Genomic DNA, 15,962 nt, shown 5'->3' on the forward strand with positions numbered 1-15,962 from the left:
TCCCGGGGGCACCCGCTGGCCCCGCAGGAGCACAGATGGCTCTGCAGAGCTGCCCCAGCCTGGGGTGAGGGCTTGGCCCCTGCAGCGCCCACCCACCAGGCCTGGGCTGTGGGCTGCTCTGCAGTGAAGGTGAGGAGGCTCCTTCCAGCCAGGCTGTTGGCACAGAGTGAGCTGGTGGAGGCTGGCAGCAGTGCTGGGGAGCTTGTGCCTGGCCTGAAGGAGAAAGGGGTGATTGCTCCCCCCACCTCGAAGCCACCTTGAGCCCCAGGACCTGGGGGAGGGGCCAGGCCTGCTCACCGCTGACCCTGCTCCTCCCCGGCTCCTCCCAATGTGGTGACTTGGTGGAGCTAGATTTCAGTAGCAGAGCTGGAAGCAGAAGTAGATGATGGTGAGGGAGGTGGGAGGGGGGTTCAGGATTGGGGACGCATATACACCCATGTCTGATTCATGTCAATGTGTGGCAAAAAACACTACAATATTGTCAAGTCATTAGCTTCCAGTTAAAATACATCAATTAAAAACAATAGATGGTGGGATGGAGCTGGAGGGGAAGCTTCATGGCTGGGGGCCGGGGTTGGGGGGCCTTAGATGGCGGGGGGCCGCAGGTGCCTCCTCCACACAGAACCGCCCTGCTGCCTGTGGGGGCTCATGGGGGAGTGACTCGGACGGGATCCAGACCCAGATGCCGGACGAGGACATGTTCCCAGTCCCCCAGGTTCCCAGACAGGACCTGAGCACCGCTTCCACGCAGGGCTCCAGCCCCAGGGGGGACCTCCTACCTCCAGGCCAGGTGGAAACCCAGCCTCAGGCACAGGTGCAGCCCTGAGCCTGGTCTGAGCCCTGCCTTGCTGGACAGTCTAGGGATCCCGTCCTTGGCTGTGGGGAGGCCTGGGTAGGAGAAGCAGGGGGCGGCAGTTGTGGGGATCCTGCTCTGAGCTGGGCACCGGCTGCATGATGTCCGCCAGCAAGTCCACGCTCTGTCCGGGGCCCACGTGCTGCCGCCCCTCCCCTCTGCGCCCAGCCCGACTGGACTCCTGGCGGGAGAGGCAGGGCCTGCAGTGCCGCGGCGACTCCAGCAGCGCCCCCTCCCCTTTTGCTAAGCCCCATCGAGCCCCATAAATACTGCAGTGACCGCCAAGTACAGTCAACATGCCCAAGGCCTCCTGCCGCCAGTGCTGCCCACCCACTCGGTGGGCACCAGGGCTGAGAGGCAGAGAGCCGAGGCTCTGAGGAGGTGGGGCAGGCCTGGGGCGGACCCCAGCTCCCCTCTGCTCGGGGCATGTTGGCACCGCCTCTCTTGCTTCCTGGTTATGGTGCCAAGCAAACAGGATGTTTTCTTTCTCTGGAGTCTCTGGGTCTCTGTTTTCCCATCAGAGAAATAGGGGTGACAACCCGGGTGGAGGTTGGTGGTCGTCTCTCCTCTCCTGATGCCCACTCCTGGAGGGGATGGGGTTTCTCTGGCTTCAGTCTCTGCTGCCCCTGTGCTTGGGTCAAGACCCTTTGTGGATATTTGTTTGATGAGTGGATGGATGGATGGATGGATGGATGATGGATGATGGATGGAAGGATTAGATGGGTGGGTGGGTGGGCAGACCGATGGAAAGTTGAGAGGGTGGATGGATGAATGACAAGAACTAATGGCTGGAAAGTGCTGAACACGAGGGGCTCGGGCAGTCCGTGAGCCACACCACTGTGCTTTATCAGGGCTTGCCCCTTCACCTCCAGGCAGCCGCTGCTCTCGGATGGCAAGTCCTCCCTGGATCTGTCAAGACACAGAGGGAGGAGGGGCTTAGGAACTCACCGGGAGGACTGGTGGGGGAGTCCCAGGTAAGGGCAGGGGGAGGGGGCTCACGAAACCATAAAGCCAAAGTGGGTGTGCTCCCCAGCCTGGAGCTTTGCTCTGCCCTCCAAGGTGGTGGTGCCCACAAGCGAGAATGTGTGGAAATGCCAACGCGACTTAGGACACAGGGACATAGGGGGTCATGGTTGGACTGGGCCTTGGTCCTCCTTCATCTCACCACAGGGACCACCATTCCTGGGCCCAGTTGGCCCTGCCGAGGCCTGGGTGTGTGTGTCCCCATGCTGGACCCTCACTCAGCTGGTAAGCCTGCCTTGCTCACCAGCCACCTTGATGGAAACGAGGGAGATGCCTGGGTGTTCTGTTCCACCGTCAATACCAGGGTAACGCCACCCAGTAACCCTGTACTGCCTGCGGGGCTCCAAGACCTGCATCCCACCTCCTCGTAGCCCTGGGCGCTCCCTGCGGTCAGGCTGAGGAAGCAGCCCACTGTGGTCCAGCCTGGTTCCCTTTCTCTCGGCCTCCTTCACCTCTGAGGGGCCAGAGATGCCGTCCGTTCTCGTGCTGGACACTCCCAAGGGTAAAGGCGCACAGGGCCTGCTGGCCACAGGGAGAAGTCCCCAGCCATACCCTTCAAGCCCCCTTGTGCACCTATTTTCAGAGCCCACAGCTCAGCCAGGGGACAGGTATCTGGGAGGGAGGAGAGATAGTCAGGGATCTGGGCTGAGAGAGAGATTTTTAGAGCTTGAGGAGTCGTGGGGACCCCAGGGAAAGGGACAGACAGCAGAGCCTGCAGCCCTGGGGACCTGGGCAGTCAGCTGAGAGAGAGACGAGCACTAGACCGGTAGCCAGGAGCTCAGGCTCCAGTGCTGTGAAAGAGCAAGCCCCGGGCCGGGCAGCTTGGAGGGGCAACTCCGTGGCAGGGCCAGCCTTGACGGGTGGGGGCCGACTGGGCACAGGTGAGAGGGCGCACCTGGAGAGTTGGTGCTGTGGGCTTGGGTCGGCGTCCTGAAGGCACGTGATGTGATGCTGGGTGATGGTGGCCCAGGAAGGGCCTTGAATGGGAGTTTCACGACCCCAAATGAGACCATGTGTGAGCTGGCAGAACAGGAGCACTGTGGAGCCGGTCTTGGGGAGGGTGCTCCCACTCAGCCCCCTCACAGGCCCCCTGCGTCATCCCAGAAGGTGGGGCTGGCGGGCTTTCCGCCCACATACAGCACTATCGTGAGGTTCAGCAGCTCTGTGGGTTGCAGGGAGGGAACCCTGGAAGCACACAGTTGTGATTTTGTAAAATGTTCTTCTCGTTGAGGTCTACCTTTGTTCATTAGCATCTTGTGACCGTGGTTCCCTGCACGTGCTGGTGGGGGTGGGGGACAGCGCACTGAAACCAGTTCTTGACTCTGAGTGTGACAGTGTGTGTGACTGTATATGAGTGTGTGTGACTGTGTTTCTGCCAGTGTGTGCAGGGAGGAGGGGAGGGGAGATGGGGGAGCCCAGACAAATTCCCACGGGTTAGAGGAGCTTGGACAGAATTCCACCCAGGAGGTGGACAAGGTAACACTCTCCAGCAGCCACGGTAGATTCAAACCAGTCCTGCCTGGCAAACTCCTATTCATCCTTCAGCACCCAGTCCAAACGCTCCTTTTCTGGGAAATCTTTCCAACACCCTGGGAAAAATGTACTGTTTCCGAATGTGACCTTCTAACTCAGAAGGTAAAGAATCTGCCTGCAATGCAGGAGACCCAGGTTTGATCCCTGGGTTGGGAAGATCCTCTGGAGAAGGGAATGGCTACCTGCTCCAGTGTTCTTGCCTGGAGAATCCCAGAGACAGAGGAACCTGGTGAGCTACAGTCTGTGGGATTGCAAAGAGTTGAACATGACTGAATGACTGACGATAATAAATAACAACAGACTTAGCACTCAGTAGGTGATTCTGTCTCCTTCTGCTCCTCTGAGACACCTCGAGGGCAGCACCCACATGGTGCCTGGCACTAGGGCTTGATGCCACCCAAGATTCGATGATAAATCAGATAGGCCACACGCTCACACGTGCCCTGGGGCTCCAGTGGACCAGGCCTGGCTTAAGGGCTGGAAAGGCTTGGCAGGTGCTGGCCCACACAAGCCTTGCGTCAGCCCTCAGAGCAGGCACACTGTGGTCCATGTCGCAGGCCTGAGGAAGCCAAGACTCGGAGTCGCTGCTACCCTGCTGGCTTGTGGTAGAGCCGGGAGGGCGTGGTGCAGGGCTAGTGGGAGGCTGGGCAGTCAGTGGACGTGGCCACTGGTCTGGTGGCCCAACTGGAGAGAGAAGAGGAAGAGGGAGGGAAGAAGGAGCCTGTTTGTCCCTAAAAAGAGACCCGATATGGAAAGAACAAGGTGCTGTGTGCACAGAGCATCTGTGAAGAAATCAAGGGGCTTGCAGGCAGGAGCTACGCTGGTCCTGGTGTGGGGGCTCCTCGGCAGAGAGAATTTACCACGCTACCCCCACAGGAACTCAAACCAAAGGCCCAGCTCCCGGCGCTCTGCATGGGGCTGAGCCAGACCCTCGCTGGGTGCTGGGATAACCCCGACCTCTCCCTGCCCCTTGCTGTTTACTTGTCTTCCTCACAGACTTGCCAACTCCTCACCCCAACTCCCTGGGCCCCTGGGAAATGGCGCTGGGCTGACCGGCTGGGCTCAGGGTCCTGCAGTGGCGGTACCTTCTCCTCTGTCCATTTCCTGACCTTGCCCTCTCCTCTCACACTCGGTCACCTGGAGATTAGCCGGCCCCTCTCCCAGGCCCATTCCCTCTTGGGGCTTGTCTGGTGATAACCAGGGGCCCTCAAACCGGTGGAGCCCTCCACGACCTGGTGACAAGGGGGATGCATGCAGGACCATGGGGCCGGCTTATGGCAGCTGGAAAGGCACGTCCTCCCCTGCTGCTCCCAGTCCTGTGTCTGGGGCCAGCCATGGGGCCACCAAACTGCTGGGGAGGCCACGGACCGTGGCTGTGTCCAAGACAGAGAAGCAAGCACCCAGGAGCACTGACTGCCTTGGCCGGTCCCCAAGGTGTCCCCTCTGGTGTCTGTCTTCCCACTCCTCCGGCTCTTGTCTCCCACAGGAGCACTGTGGGCTGCCCCGTGGCCCGGCGTGGCCGGCACGCTCACCGCCTTCACGGGGTCCCAGCTTCACCTGGGCCCAAGTACCGCCGCACAGCACGTACACCGAGAACCGTGATCTCGGGCTGAACTGCGCGCTGTGGAGCGGAAGGTAAGAGGTGCTCTTCAACCCCGCAGCCTGTGATCTTATGGCCACTACAGGCTGAGAGCCCCACGGGGCGCCAGGTTGTGACGCGGAGGTGAGGCCCTGGCTGGGTGTCAGGGACAGGCCTGGGCCCGCAGAGCTGCCGAGGCCCCTTGGGACCTGCGGGTGCCCCTCCCCACCAGGGCCAGTGCCCCGCCCTCACCCCCTGTGGCTGAGGGAGAGAAGAGGTGGTCAGAGCAGCTGGCATGGTCAGGACGGACGGCTACCCCTCAAGACTTCCCCGTGCTGGGCGTCCTCGCTGAGGGGGCCATCCCTGACCCTCAGCCCCCTTTGGTCCCCACACCCCCGTTCTTCTCCTGCACAGCCTCCACCCATGTTCCCATGCACATCGGTGTGACTTGCAGCCCACCTGCTAAACCACAAGCACTGCCACAAGGGCTGTGTCTTCACAGAGACTGCTAGGTGGGCCCCATCGTCACCGTCTTACTTGGTGCAAGAGCCCAGATGGCTGCTGGGAACACAGTCCTTGGGAGGAAGACCTTTCCTAGCCTCCTTTGCAACTAAAAGTATCCAAAGGACCCAGTTCTGGCCAAGTGGAAGGTGATGGTGTAAGCAGGTGTACAATATCTAGGAACTGTCTTTAAAAGGATGGGATTGGGGATGACTTTCCACTGTCTAGTTCTCCTTCTTGCTATTGAAAAGCAGATGTGATGGCTGGCACTTACACAGCTACCTTGTGCCATGAGGCAGAGGGCCCATTTGCAGATCAGAGAAGCAACAAGATTAAACGACTCTGGGATACTGATGATTGTGAGGGGCACGCTCCCAGCCTTACAGCCTATTTGGGCTAGAATGTGTAATATTGAAAGTTGCATACTGATCTTATTTCAGTCACTGTTATTGGAATCTTCTGTCATTAGCAACCAAATCTAATTGTATGGCATCCCCAGGGCTTAGTATGTTGCCTGACACTGGAAATAAGATTGTTGAATGAATAAGTGATGACAAACAGGATGAGATTTGGCAAGAGGAGTCTGGACGCTGTGCCAGGTAGCAAGCCTGGGTGGTGGGTGTAGAACAGACAGATGGCTCCTTGGGGCGTGGAGATGCCTCCTCCCACAAAGATGGAGAAGAAGCAGGCTCTGCTACTTCCTAGGAGGGGCGGCAAACTCTTCCTTCACAGAGGATGTGATTAGCAAGGATGACACTCAAATGCTCCTGTTGGGATTTTCTTTTACTTTTTTTTTTTTTTTGCCACTCCTGCTTGGTGATAAATACCTTGGGAGGCTGTTACGAGTTTCATGCTCAGTTTTTAAGAGCCTGGGGCTGTGATGAGACTGGTCTTGAATGGTTGAGGGCAAGATTCTTCTCTCGGTCAGACCCCTGTGGGGTGCTGGGCCTGTGCCAGAATATTCCCAGCACACATCCCCCTGTGACACTGCCCCCCACACAGGTAACAGGGGCGACGTGGCATGCCGCCCCCCCCCCCGCCCCCCCTGCCCCTCCCACACCGCCCCTCCCACACCTGCGCTCTGGCACTCTGCGGCCTCAGAGGCTCCCACATCAACGCTTTGGAAAATGTGCCCAGAGGAGGTGTTACTGCTCAACATCACCCAGCAACACAGGTGTAGGTGTGGTGATAGAACAGCCTAGGCTCTGTGGGGACACTGAGTGAACACTGCGGCCCTGTGCGCGTATGAGGTCAGCTTTAGTGGGCGCTGCACAGAGGGTCCTCCAGAAGCGGGGCACAGGGGGAGGATGCGACTCACAGACAGATATCTTGTGGGGGCTGCGGCAGCTTCCTCCCTCCGCTCTTCCTCTGGGGGTCTCTTAGACGTCCCCTTTACCCAACCTCCCTCCTGGTTCTCCCAGGGGGAGGTCCTGTTGGAGGGGCCCGCGCTACTGCTTCTGAGGGGTGGGGTGGGACGCTAGAGGGCTTGCCCCAGGTAAAGAGGAAGCAGCAGGTACTCAGCACTGGCTCTGGGCTGGTCCTGCTGGCACCAGACCAGGGTCCCCCACACTCGGATCTAACGCCTGATGATCTGAGGTGGAGTTCATGTAATAATCATGGAAATAAAGTACACAATGAATGCAACGCCCCAAACCATTCCCCTTTCTCCCCAAAAACTGTCTTCCACGGGTCCCTGGTGCCAAAACAGCTTGGGACGCCACTAGACTACCCTGTTGGGGGTTGGGGAACTGGGTCGGCAGGAAGCACACTCTGCAGGCGGTCGTCCTGGAGGAGGTGTGGTCCTGTTTCCCCTCCTTCCCTCCACCCGCCCCAGCACGGGGCGTGGCCCCGCATCCTAAGCTCCACAGCCGAGCGCTCTGGAGACCCGTCCCCGTAAGGCCCTCCGCGGAAAGGCTTTGGTCTGCGCCCCCGCAGGTGCGGATCAAGGCGTGGCGTCCAGGGGCGCGGCTCCTCTCGGCAGTACCCGTGGGCCGTCCTAGACCTGGGCGCCCACCCTTCTGTCCTCGGCTCTCCAGTCCAGGCCCTGCGTGGTCGCTGCGTCGCAGCGGCTCTGCCTCTCAGACCCTTGAGATCTGGTTGGGCCTCCGAAGCGAGTCCTCCCACTTCGTGTCTAAGTGACCCTGCTCCGCAGATGGGAAGACATAGCCTCGGAGAAGCGAGTAAGCCGGCCCGAGGCCGGTACTTGATGCACGGTACTTGGTGTCTCTTGAGGACCACACATCCCGGCGACCGCAAGCGCGCCCGCTGGGCGCAGGCTTTCTGGCCCAGTCGGCCGCCGTCCCAGGCCGTTTCCGCCGCCCGCGCGGGGCCCTCTGGGACTTGTAGTTCCGAGTCGGACACCGCCCTCGGCGTGTCCGTGGCTCTGCGGCCATTGGCTGACGCGACGGGCGGGGGCGCCTCGCGGCCCTCGCCGCGCGGGAGGGTCGTCACGTGATGTTTGGGTCCTGGCTCCGCCCCCCGCCCCGCCCCGCCCGCCTAGAGCGCACGGAGCGCGCCCGCGAGCTACCCAGGCCCAGGTGAGGCGGCTGCGCGCGGCGGAGCCGGGCCGGCGGCGGCGGACCGGCGGGGCGAGGCTGGGTCGGCTCCGGGCCGCGCTCCCCAAGGCGGGGGCGGTGCCGAAAGGGGCGCACGGGGCCCGCGGGGCCCGCGGGGTCCGGGGGGCCGGGGGCGGGGCGGGGCGGGGCGGGGCGGGGCGCGCGTGGGGCGGGCGGGGCCTCCGGGAGGGGCGGGGCTGCCGTGGGCTGAGGCCTGCAGGGGGCGGGGTCAGGGGCGGGGCGGGTCTCGGGGCGGAGCACTTGGGCACCGGGATGGTCCTCATAGTCTGCGAGTGGGAGGCAGCCGTCGAGGGAGAGCCCGGCCCCGCGTGCCTCCTCTCCGGCCCTTCCTGTCGTCCCTCCACGTTTGGCTTGAAACGTGCCTCCTGGGCACCGAGGATGAGGGCTCTCCCGCCTGTCCACCTTCTGTTGACCCCGATCTCTGCTGCCTCAGTGGACGCTCTTCGGGGACCTCCTGTCGGGAGACTCAAATCTCACTCATGCCCTCTGGGCTCCACGCGCGGCGTCCACTGTGGCGGCCACTAGCTAGCGAGGCGCAGGCCTGGAATACTGCAGTCACGGCAGAAAGTTCTGAGAGTGAAGCAGCGGGACTAGAGGGGCCTCTGCCATGGCAGCTACTCCTGGCTCTCTCCTCCTCTGCCCTCTTCCTGCCCACGTCTTGGTTCCTGGCTGGATGGCTCCTCACCGTCCTTCCAGTGGGGCTCAGCCCACTATCCTGACCACTCTTTCCTATCACTACCCTGGTTCAGATCCCTTCCCTTTTCCTTCCCAGCGCTTCATGTTTTGTGTTTGTCACTTGTTTGCTTTTTTCCTGCTTTATCCTGGGTCCCCGTGAGGCAGGGGTTGCGATTATTTCTCACTATAGCCCCAGTGTGGACACAGTGTCAGGGTGAGGGGGCATCAGGGCAAGCATGTCAGTATTGGAGTGCTTCGGTCTGTTACAGTGGTACTTCCTAGTGGCTCAGCCTCATACACTGCAGGTCCTCAGTAGAAACCTCGTTCAGCAAATGCTTGCCCAGGAGTGGCTGTGGGAGTGGCAATCTAGGAAGGCTTCCTGGAGGAGGTGGAGCTTCCTGGCCCCCTGCACATTTCTCTCCTCCTCTGTTGGCCTGTTTGCCCTGGCTGTATCCCCGCTGCCTTCCCTGGGTGCTCCTCTGCAGGCCCTGAGGTGGGCGCCTAGGCACAGGCACTGCTGTCTGGGGGTTTTGGGTCTTGTGGGCAGACAGGAATCCTTAAGTCCCCTCCTGTAAGGTGATGGTCGGGACCTGGTTCCTGCCTTCTGCTCCAGCCACATCTTCCACCACTTGCTTCGTGTGGCCCGCCAGGACACAAGCTCTTACTTCCTGCACACCCCATGTCTTTTGTCACTGATATGAGACTGTCTGTGTCTTCCTCTTAGAATGCCTTGTACTCCAACTGTCCCCTACCTCCCCTGGGTTGGTTCGCCCATGTCTGTGCCTGTGGCTCACAGCACCCTGCTTGTTACTGAGAGTTTGCTTGCTCTCTGACTAGTGTTGGGACTAGTGTTTGGGAGAAGTGAACTGTTGGTTCGACCTTTTTTTTTTTTTTTTTAATGCGCACAGGCATGTCTGTGGTTGCTGGGTTTGTTTTGATTGTATTATTTGCTACAAGAGGAATTTAATCTGGGTGGCTCAGTCCAGCCATAATTCTTTCTTTTATTTGAATGGTGATTTGTGACATCAGTAGTAATGATGGGCTTGCTAGGCTGTGAAGGTAGCGGCCTCTGAGATTTGGCTGTCTTCTGCCAGAGCACCCAGCACTGCCTGGCTTGTAAGCGTTTGCTGGATCCGTAAATGGAGGAGTGGGTGATGAAAGACGAAAGTGGAGGGAGAATGAGCAGATCAGAGTGAAGGGGCCTGTTCTGCCTCCTCCAGCGCTGTTGCCCTGGGGTGTTTGATGCTGGTTCTTGCGCGTGTCCTTGCTCTCTGCTCTGAACGTCCTTGTCCTGTGCGGGTGCCTTAGGGCAGAGGAGGCAAATGCCACTCACAGATTTTCTTGAAGCCAGACGTGAGGATCAGAGACGAAACGTGGATAAAGTAACTGCTTAGGGCAGTCACTCGTACCACAAACATTAGTGCACACTATCATCTGGGAGACAGTAGTGAACCTGACATAAAGCATTCTTGTTGCTGTAATAAATAGGACCGTTTTAAATAGTGATAATTGTGCCGGGGTCCAGCCCCGGTGGATCCAGGGTAATTCGAAGCAGGGACGGAGTCAGCGTCCTAGGAGTTAATGGCTTAATTAAAGATATGCAGGGAGATAAGAAAGAAATAGTGTAGTTAGGAAAATACTAGTGGAGAAAAAGAGGCTGAATAACTTGGTTTACGTGGAATACCAATAAAATCTCAAGAGATTTGCACGTAGGCCACCGGCACCCACTTGAATAGCAGAAGGTGCCCCACCTTGGGCTCCCTCTCACGTAGATCTTAGAAGCCAGGGCAAAATTAGCAGGCTTGGCAAGTACCCATGCTCCAGATGGGAATTCAGCCAGAAAAACAGAACAAGAAAGAAAGACACGGGGGAATCAGTCTTTGCAGAAACTGATCCGTTTTCTTTATTTTCAGGTTTGCTTATATACCTTTTGTTACGCATAGAGACAAACGGAAATTTTAAAGTCACACGGGGGTCGGCAGTCCTGACCTTTATCAAAATCAGGTGCTTCATATAAATGTATACAAAAAGGTCTTAGGGGTTTTACGTCATCTTCTGGCCAGGGGGCCTACTAACATTTTATGATCCTTTCTTTCTGATAATGGTCAGTCAACTAAAAAACTTATTTACCAGGGGTGATTTTTCTTAAACCAGGCACCACCTTCTGAAGGTACCAGATAAAGTTGCATCCCTATAGGGTGAGGGTGTAGTGGGTTACAATTAAGAAAGGAATTTACTTAGCCTAAGGTTTAACATGATTAATCTTAAAGGTTAATACTTATTTCTCCTATATGCTAGTTATATATTCATTAACATGTATAAGGGCAGGGGATTTAGCAGCAAACATTGGCCCAATAAATGAAAAACCCTTCACCAGCATGATTTTTATCTTTAGAAAAACCCAATGCTAACTAACACTTTCAAAATCCTCCAAACTCTCTGTGCTGTTTATGGTTGAGAGGTTGTAAACAATCATGTACCTAGTAGCAAGAGTGTGGATAATCCTGTCACACAAGCTAGTCTGCCAGCAGAGAGATTTGACCTGAGACACCCTTGTCACGCCCAGGAATTTTTATTCACTGGAGCTGTAGGTTAACTCCTCTGAGAGAGGTGGGGGAAAGCCCCCCATAAAGTCAGAGGTGTAGGTGAGAGCATAAATCAGTAAAGTAGGCAGACTCTGGTTTTGGGGGTAGATGCTGGGGAACAGGGGGTTTCCTGAGGCTCGATCCCGCCTTTGCCTATGCCGAAGCCTCCTTCCTCATGACCTTTGCCACGGGCAGAGTTCCTCACGCTGGCTCCCGGCATAATTGTTGCGAAGAAGGTTAGGTGGCATGATAGAGAACGGAGCACTAGCAATAGAAGGTGAGTTGGAAGTGCTGTTGCTGAGGTGTGGGCGCCGAGGCCCTGGGAGGGGCTGTGGGAGTCAGGGAGTGTCCGGGAGGCTGGTGTGGCTGCCCCACTTCTGAGCAGCCCCCTGGCTCCGGCGAGCTGGCTCCGGCCTGCTTGTGCAGCACACTCGTGGGAACACAGAACTGACAGTTGTCACTCTCTTCATATCGTAGCTGTGATGGTCACCACTGCTTACGGACCCCTGGGGTCTGCCATGCAGCTGCTGGGTTCCTTACATTCCTAAGATCAGGACACTTCCTAGGGCCGGGTAGCTTATCCAGAGTCACAGGCCCATAAGTGAGCGGCCGGGATTTGAACTCAGCTCGCTGGCTCCTGAGCCTGCTGACCACTCTGTCGCCCTGCCCACCCAGCACTCCTGCTCTGCTGCCTCCCGGAGGATGGATGGGAGGCTGCTTACACCCCAGAGGATGCCCTGTCCCTTGGAGGACGTCTGTGGTGATGGTGGTGGTTACCCTGGTAAAGACTTAATCCTGAACTCCCCTCAGTGTTGAACCAATGTTCTCAAGCAGAGCCAGGCAAGGGTCGAGGGCATCAGGGAGCCCAGGTCTGGAAGTGTGTTTTTGGCTGGGGTTGGGAGGAGGCTGGCCTGGAACTTGGAGTTCTGGTTCCCAGTGCCGCGGATGAAAGGAGGTTAGAGTGAGCCCACCGTTGGCCGCGGCTGCTCTCCAGGTCCTGTGGAAAGGTGTCCATGTCTAGTCAAGCATTATTAGGGCTTTCGTATCAGGCGCTATGCTCGGGCACCTGTCTGTCCGTGTCTGTCTTCTGATGCCCAAGCCAGACCCTGAATGTGGCCTCTGTGAGGGGGTGCAGAGTGCACCCATACTGACTTGGAAGCTGGATATTGAGGGTGCAGGGTGGCGGTGGTGGTGGCGGGTGGGATGCTGCCTCGGGAGGACGGAGGGCAGGCCCCTCAGGAGATGAGGGGGCATCAGAGCTCTGCTCAGGAGTCAGCGCCAGCCAGGGGCATCCCTGCCCAGCCACCCCTGGCTGCCCTCCACTGGGATCCATAATCCATTCCTGCCAAGTGTTTGGAAAGGGACTCATTTCACACCAGCAGCCCGGAACCAGTCCCTCCCACGGTAGCCCAGCAGCCTCCGCCCAGGCCTGGCTGCCCTCAGCACCGGCTCTCAGTGGCCGTGCTAACGAGGAGCTGGATCCCTGCCCTGGCCTGCCCTCCTCCTGCCAGGGTGCTAATGAGCTCGCGAGGGTGGGAGATGGGCCTGGGCTCCAGAGCCAGGGCCCAGAAAGGCTTCACTTGCAGGGCTGATGTCGCAGCTGGTCCCTGCACCCCCCAGTCCTCCCTCAGTGTCCTGGCTCTTCTTGCCCAGGGGCCAGTCTGCAGCATCAGGCTGCCTGTTGTACTTGGCCTTCGCAGCTCTGGCAGTGTGACCTGGACGTCTTTTCAGCCTCTGGTCGACCCGCTGGGCTGACTTCTCGGCTGCCCAAACCTGTCCTCTGGGATCAGCTCTGCTGCCCCGCTGGCTTGAATGGCTGGGCGCCAACCCCACCTGGTCTTAGAGTTGCTGGTCAGAGCAGGGAGGAGGGGAGAGGGGATGTCTGTTTTCCTGAGGCTGCAAAGTGCAGGGCAGGCTGGGAGCAGGACCATGAATCCAGCCCCAGAACCTGGGCTTTATCCAGAGTGTCATCAGTGTGGGGTTGTGGAGAGCTGCCGGACCAGTGGTGGGAGGGGGCCCCTGGAACTGGGGCTTCTAGTCAACCCAGCTGCCTGCTCCTTCTCCCTTCACCCAGAGCAGCTCTGGTCTCCCCCATTCTGTGTGAGCTCTCTGGGGATGATTGTGTTTGAAGAAAGGATCCCGCAGCTGTAAAGCTCTAAAGCTGGCTCTGCCCTCGTTTTACACTGGGGAGGGGGTGGTGGAGGCCTGAGCCACCTGCTGCTGTAGGGTGCAGCCTTGTCTGGCCTCCTGTCCGGCAGTGTGCACTGCTGCCCACCTGTGCGAGGGCTTGGAGGCCCGTGGAGGAGGGGCCCCACAGGCAACATGCAGGCAGGGCTCTGTCTTAAGAGCCAGGATGGCCATCTGGGCAAGAATGAAGTCAGGCAGGTGTGGGTGGGGTTGGATGAGCAGAAGTCCTGGCAGTGTCGGGTAGGTCTTGCTGCAGTAACGAGCACCCCCCAGGTGCCAGCAGTGTCAAGCCACAAGGCAGCTTGTGCCTTGGGAAGGGTGCCCTTCCTCCCCTTGCTTGCCCTTTCCTCTTGGGACTGCCCTGTGCCCAGAGAGAGGGTGAGCCGTGCGGGGGTCCCCTCCTATGGTCCCCACGTTCCAGGGGGCCGGCGCTCAGGAACCAGGCCAGACTGAATGCGTCCTCCATTCTGTCCGCCTGGCAGCCTTGGACATGGATGCCAGCAGCCCAGTGTCTTTTAAGCTTTATATTTCGCCACGTTGCGTGTTCACGTTGTAGGAACGGATTCCGAGCCTCCTGTGTGCCTTTACCCGGTTTCTCAGGAAGCTGTAGCACAGAGTCACACCCAAGATACCAGCAAGGACGCGGTGGAAACAGGCTGTTCTGTCACGTGGTATTGCTCTCGTAGCCATGCCCACCTCCCTGCTGCCCTCGCCCTCCTGAATTCCTAGGAAGCCCCAGCCTGTCCTCCTTTTTTCTTCTGTCATTTCAAGAGTGTTACACAAACGGAATCAGACAGTATGTAGCCCTTGCGGACTGACTCTTTTCATGTGGTGTAATCCCCTGGAGGTTTTTCTGCTTGTCACACGTATCTGTACTTTGCTGCTTTTTGTCACTGGGTCCGCCGTTCTGCGGTGTGAGTGGACCGCAGTCTAACTGTCCCAGTGCCTTGTGCTTTTTGAAAAGTTTACATAGTTCAAAAGTAAAAACGTATAAGGAAGGGACTTTTCTGGTTGTCCAGTGGCTAAGACTGCACACTCTCGACGCAGGGTCCGGGAACTTGATCCCACATGCCGCACCTAAGAGTTTGTATGTCACGAATAAAGATTCCCCTGTGCTGCAGCCGGGCTTCCCAGGTGGCACAGAGGTAAAGATTCCGCCTGTCAGTGCAGGAGATGCAGGAGACGTGGGTTTGAGCCTTGGGTCTGGAAGATCCCCTGGAGGAGGAAATGGCAACCCACTCGAGTATTCTTGCCTGGAGAATCCCATGGACAGAGGAGCCTGGTGGGTGACAGTCCATGGGGTTGTGCAGAGTAACTGAAAGATGGTGCGTGGCGCAGCGAAGAGGGATGATCCCGAGAGTTGCAGCTGAAATCTGGCACTGCCAGGTGAGTAACTGCATGAATCTAGAAACACGCGTTAAAGAGACACACAAGGACGCTGGCAGCAGAGAGGTAAGGGTCTCCCCATCCCAGCGGGCCAGCTCCATGTCTCCACACGTGACTCTGCTGCTGGTCCCTTACCTGTCTTTCCACATATATAAGAATATGATTATCAACCAAATAAGAAACTTATACCCCCACCCCCCGCCCCCCCGCCACAAACCAAAGAGTCCTGGCGGTCTTCCCCCGGCAGTACAGAGAGCTTCTCTTTTCCTTGTCGACAACTGCAGAATGGTTCAAAGACGGATATTTCAGAATCAATTTAACATAGTCTCCTGTTGATAGAAATCTAGGTTTTTTTCAGTCTTTGAGTATGACAGAATGAACGACTGGTTCGTATGTCGTCTGGTGCGTGTTTGTAGGATGTATGCTCCGGGTCGGAAGACTCAGACCTTCCTCATTAGGACACACTGCCAGCGCCCCCCACCAAAGGGGTGCCCCGATCCACACACCCTCGGGAGTTGTGGGTGCGTGTCCTCCAGCCGCTCCCATGCTGAGTGTGGTCAGGCTTCAGAGGGGGACAGTCTGCCTTGCCTGTGTGATGAATGAACTTGGTATCTTTTAATGTATCAAAGAGCCATTTGTGTTTTCCTTGGGAGCTTTCTGTTCCTTGACTTTGTTCGTGTTTTGAAAGCCGCGTTGTTGGTTCTGTTTTCCCTGTTGATTGTGGACGTGGGCTCTCTGAGTGTCAGCTGGATTCCGGGCATTTGCTGCCGCGTTTTGTCGTCCTCACTGTCTTGCCACTTTTGTGCCATCAGATCCGTCAGCTTTCATATGTGGCGCTTGGATTTTGAGTTGTAGTTGATGAAGGCTTCTTTGCTTCGAGGTCAAAAAGAAATCCTGTGTTTTCTTCTCATTCTCGTTGATTTGCTTTTAAAGTTTTTATTCATTTGTATTTTATTCTGGCATATGGTGTGAGATACGGATCTGACCTTAATTTTTTCCAGATGATTTATCGATAGTCCTGTCCGGGTTATTAAAGAGTCCATTTCTTCCCCCATTGGTTTTAG

At 57.6% G+C, this 15,962-nt stretch overlaps 1 protein-coding gene across 3 annotated transcripts in view; it reads left to right on the forward strand.

The window, feature by feature from the left end:
- Positions 1–7,987: 7,987 nt before the first annotated feature.
- Positions 7,988–15,962, forward strand: part of TSNARE1 (t-SNARE domain containing 1) — a 111,892-nt gene continuing 103,917 nt past the window's right edge. For 2 of the 3 annotated variants that reach the window (XM_042254013.2, XM_042254005.1), the window contains exon 1: positions 7,988–8,026. The gene's annotated coding sequence lies outside the window, so the exon portion shown is untranslated. Of the gene's footprint in view, positions 8,027–8,283; positions 14,899–15,962 lie in introns of those variants that run through there. The other variant, XM_042254010.2, reaches the window with a different exon arrangement.

Source organism: Ovis aries, chromosome 9 (assembly GCF_016772045.2).
Source record: "Ovis aries strain OAR_USU_Benz2616 breed Rambouillet chromosome 9, ARS-UI_Ramb_v3.0, whole genome shotgun sequence".
NCBI classification, from domain to species: Eukaryota; Metazoa; Chordata; class Mammalia; order Artiodactyla; family Bovidae; genus Ovis; species Ovis aries.